Source organism: Mus caroli, chromosome 8 (assembly GCF_900094665.2).
Source record: "Mus caroli chromosome 8, CAROLI_EIJ_v1.1, whole genome shotgun sequence".
Lineage (NCBI taxonomy): Eukaryota > Metazoa > Chordata > Mammalia > Rodentia > Muridae > Mus > Mus caroli.
Window position 1 is genome coordinate 26,180,633 of NC_034577.1, and position 21,835 is coordinate 26,202,467.

The window sequence follows — 21,835 nt, forward strand, 5'->3', positions numbered from 1 at the left end:
ACTTTGTAGACCAGGCTGGCCTCGAACTCAGAAATCCGCCTGCCTCTGCCTCCCAAGTGCTGGGATTAAAGGCGTGCGCCACCACCGCCTGGCCTACTTTTTTTTTTAAAGCAACACTAGGCTAGGGCCGTCTGTCCTTCCACTGACTAAGCCGCAGTGATAAAGAATCCTATTGTTGTTGAGAAAGATAATGAAAAAAAAAAAAAAGCAAAAGCAAAGATAAGGCCATTGATAGGAGTTAAATGGAAACTGAATTAATGCCTGCATGGAAGGAGCCAGCAGGCATAGATAGATCCGATGTTCATACGGCCTTTAAAGACCCAGGGAGCTGAAGTGCCTTTAAAAACACACTGGTGTCTAGGATATCAGCAGCATCAGGCAAATGTCAACTTCTGTGTCACAACAAAGCAAAGATCTGTAACAATTAAAATGCTACCTTTCTTCATTTGTAAGACTATCCTTATTAAAAATCAGGAGGCCTATTCCTTCTGACCCAAATGGGTAGCTGGTTGTGAATGATGGCGAGAATTATATATAAGGCAAAAAGGGTCCCAGCAGATAACAAGATCGTGAGGCAGGTAGAAAGGAAACCGCAGAATTTTAACATACAGCAGTCAGGTCTCTAGTCAGTTTCAGGATGAACTGGTGGAAGGGGGAACTTCTCCTGGTATGTGAGAAGGAACCGATCTGAGAGGTGAGGTGTGGCTGTTGCCTCCGTCATTATTTTAGCAGGGATGGCCACACCCAGTAAGGCACATTTCAGAAGTACTTGGGTAGGATTCACAAAGAGCAACCCCACAACTAGTGACCTGCAAACATTACCCACATTGTCCTTCATGTCATGGGATCCTAGCTTTTATATCCTGCTAGGGGTGGTGGTGGCATTTATGACAGAATTTGAAGGCAGAGGTTAATGGTAAGAAAGATGAGTCTGCTGATATAAATGCTTTCTGCATATGCTTGAAGATCCAAGATTAATTCCTTGGAACCCAGGTAAAAGCAGGACATGGTAACAAGAATTTATATATTCCCAGCACTGCTTGGAGGAGATGGGATGGTGACACAGGACATTTTCTGGAGGCTCAGAGGCCAGCTAGCCTGGCTTATCCAGCAGAGAAACAATGTGAAGACCTTATATCAAGTAAGAGGGAAGATACAGACCAACACCTGAGATTGTCCTCTGACCTCAACGTGAACTCTAGGATGTTCATGCCTATACTCACACACAATCTGAAACTAGAACTCTTTAATAGACATAAATAATGTTAAAATAGGCTTTCTGGGTGGTTTAGAGGATATATATGTGTGTGTGTGTGTGTGTGTGTGTGTGTGTGTATAGCAAATATTGTTTTAATATGTATTATTATAATGAATAGTATAGATGATATATGTCATATATATCATTTATGTTTTTATATATATTTGTGTGTACATATATTGGCCTGGCTTTCTCTCTGCAGTTGAGGTTGCCTCAAATCTATCATTCTTCATCCCTCAAAGAGCAGAATCTTGGGATGACATCTCATCCATTCATCTCTGACTTGAAGCATCTCCTTCTCCTTATTTTACTAAATATTGAGCCTTCTCTTAGATCCTTAACTGACAATAGATTTTTTTCTTACTTAAATAAGATTGTTTCCATTTTTGCACATGAAGAAACTGAGACTGAAGACTGAGAGCTCTCTGACACCTCAGTCCCCTCTATGACAGTATAATAAACCGAGCTCCTTCTGACGGACACACTGAGGTACAAAGTTTGATGGCCAGTTAGTGGTTGCCCCAACAATAGGATGGGCTTCAAGTTTTCCTGACCCAAAACGTGGCTGAATCTCCATGGCTTTCTCCCTAAAGTCCTGGGATCTAGTATGCTCTCTAAGTTTCTCCTTGCCCCACCAGGTCATTTGAATAAGTTCCTTTGGCTGAAAATGTACTAACTGCCTTTCTTTCTCTAGTTTTTGCCAGGGCAAAAAATGACTCAGCCTATCTGCACCTATTTAGATTTCCCAGAGAAGGGTAGTTGGCCAGGTTTCACCAGAACGAATGTAGACTCCCAAGCTGCCACCAGTGTTCCTCCTGTTTTGTTGTTGTTTTTTGTGGTTTTTTTTGTTTGTTTGTTTGTTCGTTTGTCTTCTTTCTAGACAGGGTTTCTCTATGTAGCCCTGGCTGTCCTGGAACTCACTTTGTAGACCAGGCTGGTCTCAAACTCAGAAATCCACCTGCCTCTGCCTCCCAAGTGCTGGGACCAAAGGCGTGCACCACCACTGACCGGCTAGTGTTCCTCTTATAAGGAATCAGATGACAGTGGCATGAAGTTTCATCATCTCTGACAATTTAATCCCTTTTTTTTTATCATTTTTATCATTTATATTTAGTTTTAACTGTGTGTGTGTGTGTGTACATAAGTGCAGGTTCCTGTGGAAACCAGAGCAATCTGGACCCTTAGAACTGGAGTTATAGGCACTTGTGGAGCACCCAGTGTGGGTGCTAGGAGTTCTATTTGCATCCTTTGTAAGAAGAGTGAATATTCTTACCAACTTATCTGTCTCTCCAGCCCCCTATTGCTTTTTGATTGACATTGTAATACTTGTAGGTACGTATGGTTATAATGTCTGACTTGATTCATGTATGCATTGGCTGGTGACCTACTTTAAAGGTACACTTCCTACTACGTTAAACTTGCACCATTTCTTGCTGGTGGCTTATTGGTTTGAGTGCTGTAGTGGATAATGACTCTGTCTCCTCTACGAGGTATTCAGAAGACAAGTGTTGAAGGATGGGGAGATGTCTCCATGGGTAAAGTGCTTACTATGAAAGCATGAGAGTCAAAGTTGCTATCTCCAGCATCCATGTTAATATGTGAGTATGGCAGCTTTTGTCTGCAATCCCAGAGCTTGATGATGTAGACAGGCAGGTCCTGGGAACTCACTGGTCAGCCAGTCTATCTAAAAATGTGAACTTCGAGTTCAGTGAGAGATAGTGGTTCAAAAAATAAAGTGGAGAAGCAACTGGGAAAGACATCGTGATATATGTATGCCACATGCCCACATAGTGAAGTGCTTTCTCACACCCTTACACAAGCACACACATAGTACTATACACAAACACACCATACTACACATGCCATCCTACACACACACTCACGTACACACACCATACTACACAAACATACACTAACATATATACTCCCATGTGTATATTCTATACTATATAAACCATATTATACATATACACTCTCTCACACTCACACACACATACACACCCACACATGCAACTCACATGTGCACATACCATACAACACACACACATAAAACAAATTCCTCATGTTGAAGTGAATAAACACCCGTCCTGATGGTATGAGCCCGGCAGCCTCTCTCTCAGGCTCTTAATGTGTAATGAATGTAAAGGAGATCAGAGTGCTAGATTGCTAGAACACATACATATGTAGATATATGCTAGTTACAACCTAGAGGAGAGCACAGTCAATGGAGTAATATGTGGAAGACAGAAAACTTATTTGCGGATGTAACTTAAAGTGGTTAGGGGGGAAAAAAAGAAACCCAAACCAAGAAAATCCTCTAGGATAATTTAAGGAAATAAAAAAGGAATGCTATTCTAAGAAATGTTAAACAGAAATTGTGAAAGGAGGATCAAAGCTTGATACTTTTGAGCAAAATTGCCTGGTCTGGTGACTTGAAGAGGAGAGTGAATTAGGAGAGAGCTAAATGGGGGTTGAGCCAACTAACTGCCTTCTGGCTTTTTGTTGCTGTTTGTTGTTCCTGAGAGGAAGAACTGCTGAGAGGAAACACAGGCTGAAAGTGTTTTCTCAAGAGTCAACTACAAGATTTAACTTTAGTTGACCCCAGGTCACTGACAGAAACCAGGAAAAAACAAAACAAAACAAGATGGAATCCTCCCCAGGAGGCAAAACTGGATTCCTTCCCCTGTGTCTCTGTTACTTTGTATCCATCCTATGAGTGCATCTCCCCAGCCCCAGTATCCCAGTACTTGACAGGGATACTTTGGGCTCTAATGTTTGGCTGATTGTCTCATTCTTGACCAGTCTTTAAAGGAGGGAAAGCACCACGGATTAAGAGGCAGGAAGACTGTAACCCCTAGAGTATTATGTACTGTTACACGGCTGTGTTTATTGCCTCTTTAGAGCTGGCTACTCTGCAGAGAATCCAGCTTCCTGGAGGCTCCTGTGTTGTGTCCAGGTGTTTATCACTGGGACTATCAAAGCACTTAAACTGTACCTTTGAAGCACAGCGCACTAGACACTGACGAACAGAGATGTCACCAATCAGCAGTCCTGAAAAGCTGGCTTCTGGAAGAAGTGGGAAGGAATCAGACTAGCTATCAAGGAGGAACTTTCTTATGTCACTGGAATCCCGAACCCACCTCGAGCGAGTGACACAGCCTTCTGACTGTGTCTCTTCATGAGGTTTGTGCAGTTCTGTGCTATCCAGTTCATCTTTGTGTTTACCTAAGCATCATGTGTAGCCTGCAAAAGGAAGTTAGTGAAGCCTTTTGAGTGCATTGTGATTTCCATAAATTAACTTCTATGGGAATATTTTTGATGCACGGGAAGCAGCTGTTTTATTCAGTAGCCGTAGGCTGGACATAATATATGCATGCTACAGGACTCGTTGTGTACAAGAACTGTAAAATTGCTGGAAAAAAAAAGGGGGGTTGGGGGTGGGGTGGAGTGGGGTGGGAGATAAGCAGATTCTCAGCCTGTGGGTAGGTATGTTGCTATTCAAGCCTCACGCCAGCATTGTTTCCTATTTAGTTTGCCTGTTTAGAAGGCTATGCTTATGCTTCAGCCTTAAAATTTTAGATCTCAAAAATTTCTCTCTGTGAGGCAAGACTAAAGAAACCAAAACACAGACATTTTACCAAGAGAAAAACTATGGCAGTGTCTTAGTCAGGGTTTCTATTCCTGCACAAACATCATGACCAAGAAGCAAGTTGGGGAGGAAAGGGTTTATTCGGCTTACACTTCCATGCTGCTGTTCATCACCAAAGGAAGTCAGGACTGGAACTCAGACAGGTCAGGGAGCAGGAGCTGATACAGAGGCCATGGAGGGATGTTCACTGGCTTGCCTCACCTGGCTTGCTCAGCCTGCTCTCTTATAGAACCCAAGACTACCAGCTCAGAGATGGTCCCACCTACAAGGGGCCTTTCCCCCTTGATCACTAATTGAGAAAATGCCTTACAGTTGGATCTCATGGAGGCATCTCCTCAACTGAAGCTCCTTTCTCAGTGATAACTCCAGCTGTGTCAAGTTGACACAAAACTAGCCAGCACAGGCAGTAAGTTAAATACCTAAAAAGAAAAAAGACACAGTGATCCAGAGGGGCTGTGGCGTGTCCTTTTCAGCCTTACTATATAGTAATATGAGGTATTGTAAGATTGTATAATTTATTAGTAGTATTCTAGTATCATTCACATGTAACATATTCTAATATAGTTATCATACTCATGGTATAGTTACTGATACAGGCCAAACACATCCAGAAAAGAGACCATCCAGGAAGAAAGAGTGTCAAGGCAACACACCAACAGTCTCTCTTGCCCAGCTCATTGCAAAGCCTGTGCTACAATAGGGGGCAAGAACAGCAAGCCAGCAATGGGACCTGCCCCTCCGTCGATCTAATCACCCATCTCTGCTTACAAAGAGGTCTGCAGTTAGAACTTCGGAAGTGTGCTGAATGATCACATTTAATTGCTTCATTGCGCTTTGAAGACATGGAAGGCCAAATGAGAAGGGTGATTTGGGTCATAGAAGAAGTGTTGCGATTAGAAGCCAAAATCAAGTGTACATTGATTTAAAACTAACAAACAAACCAAATTCAGTGGTATTTCCATGCCTAAGTGTCAGTCAGTAGAGATTCTTATTCCTTGGTCTTTACTTTTTCTCAGTTTAGAAATTGTTTTATCTATTCTTTATTTCTACTGTTTTCATTTTGATAATTTGGGGCAAGGGAACTAACAATGTATTTCATTAATGACATTTTCATATATATAGTATTATACTGTGTTCATATTTGTCTGACCCCTTCCTCATACTTTCTATTTCCTCTACCTCCTTCTGATTCTATGTCATACACACACATATGTATGTATATATATATATATATATATATTATATAAATCTAAACATGCATGTAAAATATTATATATAAATCTAGATTTATAGGTAATATAATATATATTTAGATTATGATATTATGAGGGAAAATATAATGTTTTGTCTTTCATTTCTTCCACTAACCTTTCCTGTAAATTATCTCTTAGACCTCTTTCTACCCTGTCATATATCTCTTCTACTTTCATCTCACAAAGGCATACACACACACACACACACACACACACACACACACACACACACAATTAAATCTAGATTGTGTATATAAGAGAAAAATATTTGTCTCTCTGAATCTGACTTACATCCCTTATGTTAATTTTTAATGCCAGTGAGTGATCATCCTGAATTGGAATTTTAAAAGATTCAAAGAAACATTGCTTATCCCTAAAAAATTGTTAGAATATACAGAAGACAGGAAAGAGAATACAAAAGACTCATCAAGCCTGGCGTTGGTGGTGTGCACCTTTAATCCCAGCACTTGGGAGGCAAAGGCAGGTGGATTTCTGAGTTCAAGGCCAGACTGGTCTACAGAGTGAGTTCCAGGACTGCCAGGGCTACACAGAGAAACCCTGTGAGAAAAAAAAAGACTCATCAACAAAGAATTTTAATTGTTAACTATCCCTTCTTGTATTTATTTATTTAGATTATATCTTAATATGTTTTCTTATTTTTACTATGATTTTTCTATGATACTTTTGTGGGCATTTTTTTTAATTAAAAAGAAACCTGTTTAATATACTATTACTAAATATTTTTGGTTGTTTACTTGGTTGGCTTTTTCTTTCTTTTTTCTTTTTCCATGGTTACGTATATGCTGTGTTCAGATGCAGATGCACTACCTATTCAGGCCCCAGGCTGCTGCTATCCAGTGTCCCCAAGGCAATATTTCAATGGAACCTAGTGCATGGTGTTTGAAATTGTTTGCCCAAGAATCCCCAATCTCTGTCTCCTGAGCCCAGGACACACACCTACCTGCCATTTCCATGGGTGCTGGAATCTCCTGTCCTCATGCAAGTACCTTGTCTCCACTCCGTGGCCCAGCACTAGAGCTTAGGCAGTCACTTCTGTAATGTTGAGCACCTGAGCCAGCTTCATCCTCTAGTGTTTGTTTGTTTGTTTGTAGGTATTTTGTTTTGTTTTTGTTTTTTACAAATAACACAGTATTAAATGCTCTTGTTCACAAAATCCTTTGTATAAGAAAAAGAGTATCCTCACACTGCTTTATAGAACAGTACTTTCTAGATTACAGGATAATGAACATTTGGAAAACCATAGTCCATACACAAAATGCTTACATGTATGTTTTATTGATGTCACTGTGGTCGTTATATACTCTGAGAAATAAATGATTTTGAAAAAGACCCTTTTTCCCTTTGGCATGATCCCCAGTGTGAGAAAAACACTTAATTGGCAGCAAGAGGCTATAAATATATCCGATTTTTTTTTTTTAAGAGGAAAACTTGCTCCAACTCCCTGGGTATCAGGCCAATTCTGTAGTGAAGACAAAGAACTCCCCCTTCCTAGCCTGGGGGTGGTGGTGCACGCTGTTAATCCTAGCACTTAGGAAGCAGAGGCAGGTGGATTTCTGAGTTTGAGACCAGCCTGGTCTATAAAGTGAGTTCCAGGACAGCCAGGGCTACACAGAGAAACCCTGTCTTGAAAAACAAACAAACAAACAAAACCAACAACAACAACAAAAAGACCTTCCCCTTCCTATAGCTTTCAAGTAAGAAGTAAGTGGTTGGAGGTAATGTGATAAGTCCTGTCACACAAGATAACACTGTCTAGAGGGAAGCTGCTGAAGGCCAGGGAAACCCCCTCAGGATATAGGTTCTGTGAGGCTCTTCATTTTTAGATGACCATTTTACCTAGGATGAGATGGTTTCAGAGCAAGAAAAACAATGGAACAAAAAAATAAACATGTAAGAACCATAGGAGGCTAGAGTCATTGCAGCTGGAAATGACAGCTACCGATAGGCAGGCTCTGCTTCAAGGATAGTGCTTAAGAAAATCAATGGGCTGGAAAGATGTACCCACCCACGATGTAAGTAATGCATCTAGACCTAATGACTTTACAAAGAAATCTCTTGCATTATTGTGTGAATGAACAAAAATTTTAAGGGATAAATAAAAATACTATTAAGAATCACATACATTTTCTTAATTTGAAAAAAAAATAATTAAAAAAGTCCCCCACCTTCCTTTCTACAATTTGTCTTTTTAAAGGTATGTTTACTTTATTTTATGTGTATGAGTGTTTTGCCTCCACACATGTATGTGTAGCACATGCATACCTGGTGCCCGTGGAGGTCAGAAGGCATCAGGTTCCTTGGAAGTGGAGTTCTGGATGGTTATGAGTCACCACGCGGGGTCTGGGAATTGAACACGTGTCAGAAAGAACAGCAGGTGCTGTCCACCGCTGAACCATCTCTCTGGATTTTCTTCCTTTACTTTCAGTGGAACACAGACCACCAGCTATGTTTTGTAACAGTACTAGCTCAGATCCGGGAGATTTCTACCATCATCATGGAGACAGACTCCACCTTAGGAGTCCGAAGCCTGAATGAAGCCTAAGACACAACAGTCAGCTTTAGCAGCTATATCTCTCAGGCAGTTGAGATGGCTCAGTGATTGAAACCCTGGCTGTCAAGCCCCATGACCCAAATTTGATCCTCATTAAAGCTCCACATGGTGGGAAAGAGAACAGATTCAAGTTGTCCTCTGACCTCCAGACAATGAAGTAGGTGGGTAAGTAAGTACGTACATATATAAAGTAAGTGTAAAACCTTTACCCCACCCCAGACAAGATTTCTCTGTGTAACCCTGGCTCTCCTGGAACTTGTTCTATAGACTAGGCTGTCTTTGAACTCACAGAAATCCACCTGCCTCTGCCTCCTGAGTGCTGGGATTAAAAGTGTGAGCCACCACTGCCTGACCTTTAAAAAATGTTTAAAGACATCTCTCTTGTTCACTAGGCAGACTGAAGCTACACATTATACACACACACACACACACACACGTGTGTAAAAAAGATCCATGTCCAATTGATTTATTTTTCTCCTTCTTCCTTTAAACCCATCTTCCCTCTCTTCCTTGTTATATAAATATCACATTGTTGGAGACCTGAAATTGGGCTCACATAGTCTCATGGCATCTAGATATGCTACTTGCTGCTTTTCAGCCTTCACATCTAATTGGAAGGGCAAATGTTTCTTTCTTTCTTTTTTTTTTTTAATTTCTTATGTGATTTTTAATCTAGTAGCCACCCACTCAAGAAGTAAAATACATTACATTTTCTATTGAAATGAAGTTAGAACTACTTCTTGTTGTATCTTATTCCTAGACAGCAGAACCGAGAGAAAACGAGATGTCCTGACCCTTCAGTTGACTCCTTCTGTGCCAAGGCTCTCATAGCAAAATGTTGATGGATTCTACAAATAGATTTGCTAAAACTGATATCAGGCTTGAGTGTTCAAAGATGAAAGGATCCAGTCAGCAAAAGAAGTGAAAAAGTCACTTTCAAGCATCCAACATAGGGAAGGGGAAGCTAACTAGGCTTGTATACATTTGCTCTGAAACTGTAACCTTAACAGATACAATATCTGTTATCCAAGACACAATTTGGAAAACACATGAAACTCAAGAAGAAGGAAGACCCAAGTGTGGATACTTCACTCCTTCTTAGAATGAGGAACAAAACACCCATGGAAAGAGTTTTACAGATACTAAAGGGTCCAGCCCAGAAAGCCCTCCTCAAGAGTTTTCAGTCAGTCCCAGGGCTTATAGCAACTAATGCATAGCTCACTGAGTTTTTGCTGATTTTCATGTGTGGAGGTGAAACCTGCTTGTTCATCAAGCTCTGTAGGAACTGAGACAGTTACATAGAGGGTTACAGCCCATGATATGTTACTAATTAGAAGCAAGAAGCCAGGTATGCTATGTGTCTGACTTATTTTAAACTTGATCCTAGCCAAAAGGCTGGGAAGCAGTTATGACTTATTTTAAATCATATTTTTAAATCATTTTTATTTGTTCATTTTAGTATGTTCCAGGTCATCTATGGGCCACGCCCATGGCCAATGGCTCCTTCCATCAAGGACACACAAAGTTCCTCCATGGAGTTTATGTTCTACTTCAGCACAAAATTCAGGGAAATAGTCAGTAAGGTATCAATGCTGCAGAGATGTACAGCTGCATAAAATTAATAGAAGATGCATTCAAGCCCAGCTCCTATACCACCAGCCTTAGGTGAGAGAATGTCCCTGAGACTATGGACTGTAGGCTGAGCTCTTCAGAGTGGGAATGCCAGTCATCTGAAGATTGCCTTATAGGAATTATCAAATGTGGTCATTGCCCAGTATTGCAGAAGATTGTTCCAGGATCTGAAATCTGCTAATGAACGGGACCACGTATATAAAATGGTGTAGTATTTCATCTGTAGCCTGTTTAATCTCCCTATGTGGTTTAAATCATCTCTAATTTCTTACATGATACCTACTACAATGTAACTCTTACATCAATGATTGTTACGCTATACTGTTTAAGAAAGGATGATTCATGGCCTATATAGTCTATGCAGTTAATGTTTGGATGATTCTGTGGATGTAGCATCTGTTGACATATCAACTGTTGCAGCTTATCTGTACAGGTGATACAGTTTACAGTGTCAATCCAACCTACCTACCTATGTGATTTCTTATGCATACAAATCCCCATTTAATTTATAGAGGACAGGTAGTTGAAAATTAACCACAATAAAAATAAAATGAGGAGTGTAAGTTTTATTTGACTATAGTCTTTCTCTCTTGCTGTTTCCAGAATACTGTTTGCATTGTGGGTATGTACTTGGCTTCTTGTGTGATGTGAGATGGAACAGTTTTTGCACAGTGCAATGAAGGGAGTGGTGTGCACATTGTGATGTAGAACTGGAGTACTGTGCTAGGGAGACTGAGCACAAGCACTGTGACACCTTCATAGGACTTCTGATAACTGTGATGCCTACTGTTGGATGGTCACGCAGCAGCTTATACAACAGGGAACTGTTCCAGTTTGTGTTGTGTCATTGTGCAGCTCTTGTTTAGGTAAATATATTGTTGAGTTGTCCTGAATGCAGCTCTCTGTCATTATTAAAGATAGTATCTCCCAGCAAATGTACTGGTCTCTGACTCTTAAAATATCTCTGTGGTGTTCCCTGAACGTTGTGATGTAGAACTGGAGTACTTTGAGAATCTTTGCGATTTCATCCCATCACGCAAAATAGCAATTCAAAAATTAAGGGTTGTTTACTTTTGCGTGTCTCCATTGATATTTGTGAACCATGGATAACAAGAAGTGAAGCTAAAGCTGAAAGTGAAGGAGGGGACTCTGAGTGGCAGTCGAACCCATGGTCTGAATGGGGATGGGGACAGAAGAAAATAAGAGTTGGTGGCTTTCAAGTGTAATAGACAAGAGGCAGAAAATAAGGCCAAGGAAGAGCAGGATGTGGAAGCTCTGATCTTATTCTAACTGAGGTGAAAATCGACTGCAGAATTTAAACGTTGGAGTGACATTATTTATGTTTCAAAGACACCACTTGGGATACTCTGGTGACTTCACTGGAAATACCAAGCACGAAGTCAAAAGAATGACTTTGAAAGCCACTGCTGAAACATACAAGTGAGTGTACCTGGACTAAGGAGAATAGTTATAGCAAAAACTAGAGCTTTTCTAGAAATATTTGAAATCAGAAGTTGTAAAAATGAGGAGGGAAAATATCGAGGGAAAGAAAGGACCAATTGATAACTATCCGATTTGAGCAATTAGTATAATTCCTAATTCTGTTCTAAATACAGTCCCAGTTGATGCACAAGCCTTGCATCTAACGCTCAGGGAACACCACAGAGATATTTTAAGAGTCAGAGACCAGTACATTTGCTGGGAGATACTATCTTTAATAATGACAGAGAGCTGCATTCAGGACAACTCAACAATATATTTACCCAAACAAGAGCTGCACAATGACACAACACAAATTGACATGCCATTGTGGATGGTAGAATTCTCATATGCCCTCACCCTTTCAGTGGAAAGCCACAGGAATTTGTGGCTGTTGAGAAATGGACATTCATTCTTTTCTAGTAACTACCTCTCTTCTAGGCTTCCCAATGTCAAATGGTTAATCCTAAGCACATATACACGTGAGCATTAGTAAATAGGCTGAGCAGGATATAAATATATATATGTGTGTGTGTGTGTATGGGGGTATCAATAATAATTAAAGAAGAGATTATAAATATGAAAGGGCTCAGAAGAGACACAGGAGATATTGGAAGATAGAAGACTGGAAATGAAAATACAGTACTCATAAACACACTTCTCAAAGAAAAAGTTTTAACTATTTTAAATTCAATAGAAACAACGTACTCAGGATAGGAACTATGGATATACATGTATATTTGCTTCTGTTTCTAAAATATTCCATATTCAACTTGGGCTTGTGTTAGTTGAGAAAAAATAACGATGAGTTTGAAATGGACTGTTCTCAAGTAAGGACCTAAAAGTGAGAGTACTGAGGGATGGAGCCAATGGCAGACACAAAAATCACTTCATGGAAAGGCATGGTGTCATAGATGATGCTGATTTTTGTAGGTGAGACACTGCCTAACAGATGTGTGGCTGCTCTCTGAGCCACTTAGGAACCAACAAATTGATCGGTGTAAACACTACGTATGCTTTACTGTGATGGACTTGAGCTGCAGAGAGAGACAAGCTGCCAAGAGAGGAAGCCATTTATTTTCTTTTACCCATTAGCAAGTATTTTCTTCTCAGGAGCTTCAAAAAATAAGACAATTTCTTTTATAAAGATAGGGTACAGATATGAACTGGAAGGTAAATAATCAAAACTACCAATAAGTCACAGTGTTTAATTTTTTTTTTTTTAAGTAGAATTGCCAAATACACTGTTTTTCACTTACAGAATTGTTTTCTTGTTCTGGTCAGGGAACCTGAATTACATACATTGGAAACTATTCTAAATTTTGAAAAGCATAGCTGTATGAAGAAAACTCTCTGGAGCAATTTTCCCAGTAAGGAACGACACCCAAGAAACCACTTAGTAGAGTTTAGGGTGTTAGTCATAAGTAGAGTTCCCAGGCTTCAGTACTGCATCCGTCAAGAGCCTTAAAGAAATACATTGTGATTCTACTGATTGGGGCTCCGCTTTGATTACCAGTCTCTCTTGATTATTAACCTAATTGCTGTTGAAATCAAGGAATGCAACACAGTGATTGCTTCTTGATTTTTTAAAACGTATTTTGCCTGCCTACTGAAGGGTTTCTTGTTATCTCCTGTCTTGAGCAGCGCTTGGCACATCGTTGTTTTGATTTAATTTGGAAATGTAATTTATTAGTGAAGTCATCGAAATTAGCAGTGTGTCATTATGTGGGGACCAAATTGGGCTGGGGTGAAAGCCACAGAGCTCGGAGAAGTTAGCTGATGATCAGCAGGGACTTCATTCCGTGGAAGATAATTTGGAATTGCTCTTCAGGAACTGAATTTCAGAAGTAGAGAGGTTCTTGGGATGGCACAAATCTTTTTGTTTCCTAGATATGCAAAGAGTGGTTTACTAGGCAATGAGAACAGGGCTGAATTTCACCACAGTTTCACAGCAAAACAAAAGAAAATGTTGAGAGCCCCAAGACAAAAGGCAATCATGCTACTTTGTCAAGGAAGTCAGAGCCTGCATTTAGTATTTGCTGCCTTCATTTAAGAGGCTGTTTCCACTCCTAGGCACTGACAATCGCACTGTTTCTCACTGGAAACCTAACTAATTTTTGGCAAGCACAAGATTCTACATTTTGCGTCCCCTTATATTTGTGTATACATATATATAAAATTATGGTACATGTCTATCTGAAATTTTAATGCATCTGAGAATATAAAAATCATGTTACATATGAAAGTGAAGCAATTATTAATATGCTTTTACTTATTAATTTTAAATATTAATTATTAATGATTATCAGCAGGGCATCAAGTATTAAATGAGATGGCACAATCACCATTCTAAACTGCCTTGCCTTTGTTAGTAGCCCTCCAATGTCTGGAAACAAAATAACCCTGGAAATTGCCAAAAGCTATTTAGACAGAAGGTACTATCCTATTGAGATGACTTGTACACACTAAAAGCCATTTTATGGATACATGGTGTGGCATTCTAGTTTTCCATATATAGAGAAAAGAAGAAAGAAGGAAGTGAAAAAATATTAAAAGTATCTGAATGTCTCACCACACAGAAGAGGGTGGATACAAGTTCTGCTCTCCCTGGCGCATGCCTTCTCTTGCTCAGCTTTTCCCGCTGGAACGAAACTGATCTTTTAAGTCTACTCGAAAGCCAGCCCCTTGCATGGATGCCTCTTCACTCTGATTCCCTCATCCATCAGAACTGAGATTTCTCTCTTGTTTGTGCATTCACAGGACTTGTTCGCATGTATGGTGGAAAATGCCTCACACCAAAAACCCGTCCATCTATCCATCTCTGTTGACATGACAGCTTTTTCTGGTTCACTATAAATATATTAAATTTGAAACTACCTCTTATTCATTTCTTTTCCATCTCATAACACCTTTCCATACATGGGCAAATGAGAGAGAATGAGGGGGCTTTCTGTGCTTGTGTTTGAGTTACAGAGTACTCAGAACTTAAATCAACCAGAAGATCGGAAACAGTTAAGGGAAAGTGCAAAGGATTTATTTTTCTCATTGTCCTTGGCAATAAACTGGAAACAAAAATATTTGAAATTGAATGATTCTTAAGGTTTTATGTTATCAACATGATCAATATAAATAAATACATATTCAAATAGGCTATCAAGCATCTTTGCTTAAATCTTTGCTTCTGGGATGTTGTGAGGGCTTAACTAAGATAAACTTTATTTCCATCAGTGAAAATGAACTAGAGAGAATAAAGCAAATACAAGCCTTGGGGCTTAGTCTGCACTCTGTGCAAGCTAATCTAAAGGCAGCTTTCTTTCCTCCTTCCTTCCTTCTTTCCTCCCTCCCTTCCTCCCTTCCTCCCTCCCTCCCTCCCTTCCTTTTTTCTTTTTATTTTACTTTTTTTATTATTATTTTTAATCTTTTTTTTCTCTTCGAGACAGGGTTTCTCTGTATAGCCCTGGCTGTACTGGAACTCACTTTGTAGACCAGGTTGGCCTCAAACTCAGAAATCTGCCTGCCTCTGCCTCCTGAGTGCTGGGATTAAAGGCGTGCGCCACCACGCCCGGCTATCTTTAATCTTTTTATAGTCCAGTCATTATCCCTTCCCGTTCTGCCCTCCGACAATTCCTCATCCCTCTCCTCCTCCCCCTTCTCAAAAATGATGTCGCCACACCCCACACCCCAACTCCCCCACCCCCAACAGGCTTTCCCACTCCCTAGGGGCTCAAGTCTCTCACTGGTTAGGTGTGTCTTCTCTCACTGAGGCCAGACCAGGCAGCCCTCTGCTGTAAATGTGTTGGGGGAACCTTGGACCAGCTTGTGTATGCTGACAGGTTGATGGCACAGTGTCTGAGAGATCTCCGGGATCCAGGCTTGAAGAGACTGCCTATGGGGTTGCCTTCCTCTGCAACTTCTTCCAGCCTTTCCCTAATTCAACCCCAGGGGTCCCTGTCTTCTTCTGTCAATTGGTTGGGTGTAAGTATCTGCTTCTGTCTCAGTCAGCTGTTTGTTGGGTCTCAGAGCAATCATCTATTCCGTTAAGTACTTGAGACCCTTCGCGTTTCAGAAAAAAGCAAACAAAAAGCAACCAAAACAAGCAAGCAAACAAACAAACAAACAAAAACTGTACTCAAGCTATTGACGATCCAGGCAAAGCCTCCCATGGCCAGCATTGCTGTGGGTTGCATCTAAGGTTTTCTCTGGAGATGAGAGCAAAGCCCTGCTCCACAGTTGGCTAGGCAGGGATGGACAAACCTGTCTGCCTGAGCCACAGCTGAGAGGGGATACGCTGAAGAGCACACAGCTGGTTCCTGGCAGGGCTAAGATGAGCCTTGCTTCTTACGTTATTATAAATGTTTTAGGGTGCGTTATTTGTTTTAGGAGTTGAATATCAACAACAACGTTTGAAATGACAAACAATGCCTATGAAAGAACCATGTGTTGCCTAAAATTTAACCAAACATTTTATCACAGAAAAGCCTTCTCAGCCATATGGGCTTACCCACCCCCTCACAGGAGACATTTATAGTTCAGTTTCTCCTATAAACAGTTTAAAGCAAGCCCGATAAACATTCTGGGGGAAAGCTAAACTTTCATCTGCTACTCTCCTGTTGCTTATTTGTGATCCTAAGAACATGTTTACACATGCAGAGGCGAAGTTTATGTGGGAAGCCCTAACGCAGATACCCCCTGTGTGGTGATTTATCATGAGTTTATATTAAGGATGAGAGATATTGAACGTGATTTTCTAGTCTGACACAACATTTCAATAGCTTCTGTGTACTCAGTCCTATGCTTAGCTCATCAATGAGACAGTAATTCCAAACAGAACGTATTAGGGAACAAAACATATGTAGGCTTTGCTTCTCCACTTTTTCTCCTGCACCCCAGTGTTAAACAGTACTTTCCAAAGTATTCCAAATTTTAAAGAAAGATCTAGAATCCAGGGAAACTTCAAAGTCATGGCATGGCTTAAAGGGGCTACAGATAAGGAATCTAGGTGGCTAATTCTCTTAGTATTTATTGGAAGTTTCTACTCAGTGAGAATAGATGTTAACAGAAATGGAAGAAATACCTCATAGATACCACCCCACAGCCCTCCTTGTCTCAATGACCAAGTTGCTTCGGAGATGAGAGCACTTTGAGGGAAATGTCATACTAGTACAAGTTTGCTGAGATTTCTCATTTAAGTGTTATAGCTAAGAAAACACTTTCTTACTCTGTTCTCCCTTTTCCTTGTTTTATACAGAGGGAGGCTTAAATGCAGGGCCATGCACACACTGGTCAACCATCCTATCCCTGTTCTCCATCACCAACTGTACTGCTGCATAGTTTCCCACAGGCTGAGCAGCCTAAGTAGGGTACAGGACATGGCCCCAGGTGGTTGCTTTCTCCTTTTGACTCAGTGAGGATAATCATACTTACAGCATCAGTATCATGTTGTACTAAATCTATCTTTTGGAATACAACATGATTCATAGTGGCAACTGAGTAAACTCACAGCTTCTGAGTATGGCATGTGAATATTTCTACAATAAAACCCTAATTTATCTTTCAGGGATTAGGTCTTTCCCGCTTTTCTACCTTGGACTGAATGTTTTGGATCCCAGCAACTCTGAACTTTATGGTCCTTGGACATAAACCCTGTTGTGCCTTTGGACATAATGTGTTTGTACTGTTTTGTCATCTTGGAATGAATGCTCTGTTCCTTTTTCTATTTCACGAAACATATTCATTCAATGCTCAACTCAAATGCCACATTCTCTGCAAAGCTTTCCCATCTCAGTCAAAATGTGCACAATGCTGTGGCACCAAGCATGGCCATTCTTCCTTTACAACCTACTTCCTGTGAACTACATCAACTTTTGAGAAGACTCAGAGCCCATTCAAGGTAATTCCACTTAATACACTTAGGTCATCTAGATCATTGTAATAGATGGTTCATTATGTGTTTTGTTACCTTGAGAATGACTTGAAGGAAAAGATAGCAGTGTGATAAGTAAACATCCAACATGTATGCAAATAAACAAAGAAAAACACAAAATAAAATTCAAAACTAGACTTTAGAAATTTTAAATGACATTGCAATGACCTTTACCCAACTCAAAAGTTCAGTTTAATAAGCACAAAGAACCACTAAAGGTCAAAGAACAAGAGTTTCTTTAAATAGCTCTAACAGGCTAGACAGTGGTGGCACAGGCCTTTAATCCCAGGACTTTGGAAGCAGCGTCAGGTGAATCTCTATGAGTTCAAGGCTAGCATGGTCTATAGAGCAAATTCCAGGACATCCAGGATTACACAGAAAAACCTTGTCTCAAAAACCAAAAACAAACGAACCAACAATATCTCTAACAATGTAATGAATAGTTTGTTGGGCTGGTGTGGTTGTATTCCTAAATTTCTTTATTCAGTTGCCAGAAGAGACATGTTTAGAACATGAAGACCACATAGAATGTGAAAGGGTGAGGATGAAAGGAACAATGGAGATATCTTCCTCGAAGAAAAGGGGGCTTCTCCTTGCTGATAAGCTGGGATGGAAGGGCCTGGGTTGGGATCTCTACTTCTGGTCTGTGTTTGTCTTCCAGAGGGCAGCCTTAGCAGTCAGTGTCCTCTGTGGAGTTGATGCTAAGGCTGAGGGGGCAGAAAGATGGGTGACTGGGCAAAGACAGGTATCATCATGAAAAAAGCTGCTGTGGTCAGATGGCAAAATTGAAGGCAGAGTCAGGGGACTCTCCCTTTATATTCTTTTGGAGGGTAGAGTGGGAATTCCGATCCACAGTGACACATCAATGTGGTCCACACTGGAGGACTTGGAGAAAAGTTAAAGATTTTGTGCCATCAAGAAATAGAATGGTATCAGTCGAAGAGGCTGAAAAAGATCTACTTTTAGAACTTTCCAATGTCTATTGAAAGGCAGTTGAGCCCAATTCCCAGAAGATCACCTTGTTTTGTTTTCAAATGGTTTTGGAAGGCCTCCTGTCTCCTTGACGTGCCAGCCAGTTTCTCATTAGTTCAGAACTTGAACAGGCAGTCAAAGAAAGGGACAGAAACACTGTGACCAGCCAATCCTCCCCCACTGTCTCCTAAAGCACCTTGTTACCCAGCATCACTTAGCCCAAGGCCAGGATCCTAGGCTTCTCGGTGCTTCACTGTATTATATTTGAGTTTATAATCAAACCCTAACTTACAAGGCTGTGGAGAAAATTAAGAGGTAAAATATGTAAAATAATCTTGCGTGATATCTGTTCTGTAGTAGATGTTCAAAATGGTTCTTCTCCTCCTTCATCCTCTGAAAGCCTAAGTATCCTTGCTCTGTCACAGGTACCTGCTCATCTCACTGCCAGGATCCTTGTAAACATTATCATATCTGAAATTCAATCACAGTTCAATTACTTTGGCTCCAGTAATCTCTTCCCTTGCCAGCTTGTTCCCATCCCTGAACTTTCTGTGCCAGCCACTCTGAACTGCCTGCCCTTCCCCACATACACCATGCACTCCTCCGTGGCACACACTGTTTCCTCCACAGAGCCCTGATGTCCCTCACCTTCTTTCAAGTGGCCTATTCTTCTATATGCTTTAGTGTAAGGAAAATATCCTTACTGTATGAAACTAGTGCAGTCACATCCTTATTGCTACAGTGTATTTCTACCCTTTGTTTTTTAGGTCAACTCTGTTGAGCTGTGAATTCAGTCTAAATGGTTCTCTCTCTCTCTCTCTCTCTCTCTCTCTCTCTAGATTCACACATGTAGCAGGTGTGTCAGGGAATATGCATGTGTGTTTGTGTGTATGTATGGAGGCCAAAGGCCAACCTTTGTTGCCATTCTTCAGGAGTTACCTAGCTTGAGTGTTTCTTAAGATGGAGTCTGTTGTCAACCTGGAGCTCATCTATTAGGCTAATAACCCATCCCCCATCCCAGGGGTGGATACATGCAACCATGATAAGCCTTTCCAGGTGGATTCTGTAGAACAAACTATGGGCCCTGCACTTGCAAAGCAAGGGCTTTAGTGATGTGCTGTCTCCTCAGACCTCGTATTATTGATCCGAGATGGTGCCTAATACATTGCCTGATAGTACAGGCATCCAGTGGATCAAAGAAGGAATTGGTTTTCCTGTAAATGCTACTGTCAATGATTGTATAATGTTTTAATTTTTTTTTTTTAAAAAAGGCCTTGGCCCTGAAAGATTGAGTGTCAGCAAATTTGGAATAGAGTCTTAACTTACACTTCCCCCACCTGCCTCCTTTCTATGAGGCTGAGGATTGAAGCAAGGGCCTTTTGCACATCAGGCAAGCATGCTGTTACCAAGTTACATTCTCAGTCTGATTTATTTTAGGCTAGAGGTGGCTCACCTATTCCCCCACCCCCACCCCCCGGTGAATCTCCCAGAGAATTCCCTCTGATGACAATCTCTCAGAGGAAACTAGAGGAGAGTAAACAGTAATTATTGTGAAACCTTTTCTGTTGTCAGTTTATGTCAAGGGGGAGAGTGACCCAGAAGAGGACTGTGGGAGTTTGGGGTAGGGAAGGCAGTAGCAAACTCCAGGGGAGGTCAGAAGGTGCAGGCCGAGCATCTACCATAAGAGCTCTATCACCCTTCCCTCTGTTTACAAAGGGGAAAAAAATAGCTAATTGACGTAGGATGTGGGCGAGCTTGGTTTTCATCTTGATCCTGTTTTACCTCATCTTGCGGTTGCCTCAGGAGCTCATCAGGGCCAACCATTTCCAGCGCTTTAGGGGGTAAAGAGAAATAAAATAAAACGGCTCCGACTGTAGATGCTTCTCTTCAACTCAGGCCAGCAAAAGGCACATTTCAATCCCCCAAACCCATTCTGACAGAGAAATTATGGATATGTCCAATTCAAAATCCTGAGAGACGACACCAATTTAAACTGGATGTTTTACTCCTACTGATAGAATAAAGAACCTGGTTTGAAATCCTCTTGGAACCAAAAATCTTAAGCAAGTGGCATCAAATGTTTATCACTGAAGAGAGATTTTTTTTTCAGAACATCTTTGTGTGCCTGGTGATTTTGTCCAAGTGTGTAGTCCAGCTTCTGTTACCTACATAGACAAACTCACTTCCTTAGGTTAAATCCAGGTATTACAATCATGATTAAATATGGCAATGATTCATCATTGCATTAATAGTGTAGTAGAATTGTTTTGTTTTTTTTTTTTGCCATGTCAAAATATAATTGGAAGTTGGGTATAGTGCCACAGGCCTATATTTCCAAAAATTGGGAGATGGGGGTAGGAGGATTATGAGTTGAAGGCCAACTTCAATGATATAGTGAGTTCAAGGTCAACCTTGGCTCCATTAAATCTTGAACTGGAAAGAGAGAGAAAGAGAGAAAGAGAGAGAGAGAGAGAGAGAGAGAGAGAGAGATATTGATTGATTGAACAGAGTTTAGAGATTGAAACTGAAGTGAACATGTGTAATTAAGCCCAGGAAGATCCAAATAATGCTACCTGATGAGGTAGCTACACTATAAAATAGGACCAGACTGACCTCGGATTCAGAGATCTGTCTGTCTCTCCTTTCTGAGCACTGGGACTAAAGGTATGTGCCATCACATCCAGTGGAGGAAACATCTGGATAGGAGTTTTCAGTAAGAAAAACATCTTTAAAAACAAACACAAAAAAGGAAGAAAATATATTTTAATAATCCAAGTAGGGGTAGCTCATGCCTTTTATTTTTGCTTCACATCTCTGTCTGTCTCTGCCTCTGTCTCTCTTTCTCTCTGTGTCTCTGTCTCTGTCTCTGTCTCTCTCTCTCTCTCTGTGTGTGTATGTGTGTGTGTGTGAATGTGTATACATATGTGTGATATGGGTGCTGTTGGTGACATGTATGTATAGAGGCCAGAGGAGAATTCTAGGTGATGTCTCTTGAGTGACGTCTATCTTGCGTTTTGAGATGATTTCTCACTGGCCTAGAACTTCTCAAATAGGCCAGGCCTGAAAGGCTGACAGCCCCAAGCCTATCTCACAGTGC

At 40.7% G+C, this 21,835-nt stretch overlaps 1 long non-coding RNA gene across 2 annotated transcripts in view; it reads left to right on the plus strand.

The window, feature by feature from the left end:
* Positions 1 to 10,254, plus strand: part of LOC110300784 — a 10,703-nt gene extending 449 nt beyond the window's left edge. Inside the window, exons 2-3 of one of the 2 annotated variants that reach the window (XR_002378626.2) lie at positions 8,607 to 8,897; positions 10,192 to 10,254. This is a non-coding gene — a long non-coding RNA (uncharacterized LOC110300784). The remainder of the gene's footprint in view (positions 1 to 8,606; positions 8,898 to 10,191) is intronic. The other variant, XR_002378625.2, reaches the window with a different exon arrangement.
* The last annotated feature ends 11,581 nt before the right edge of the window (positions 10,255 to 21,835 follow it).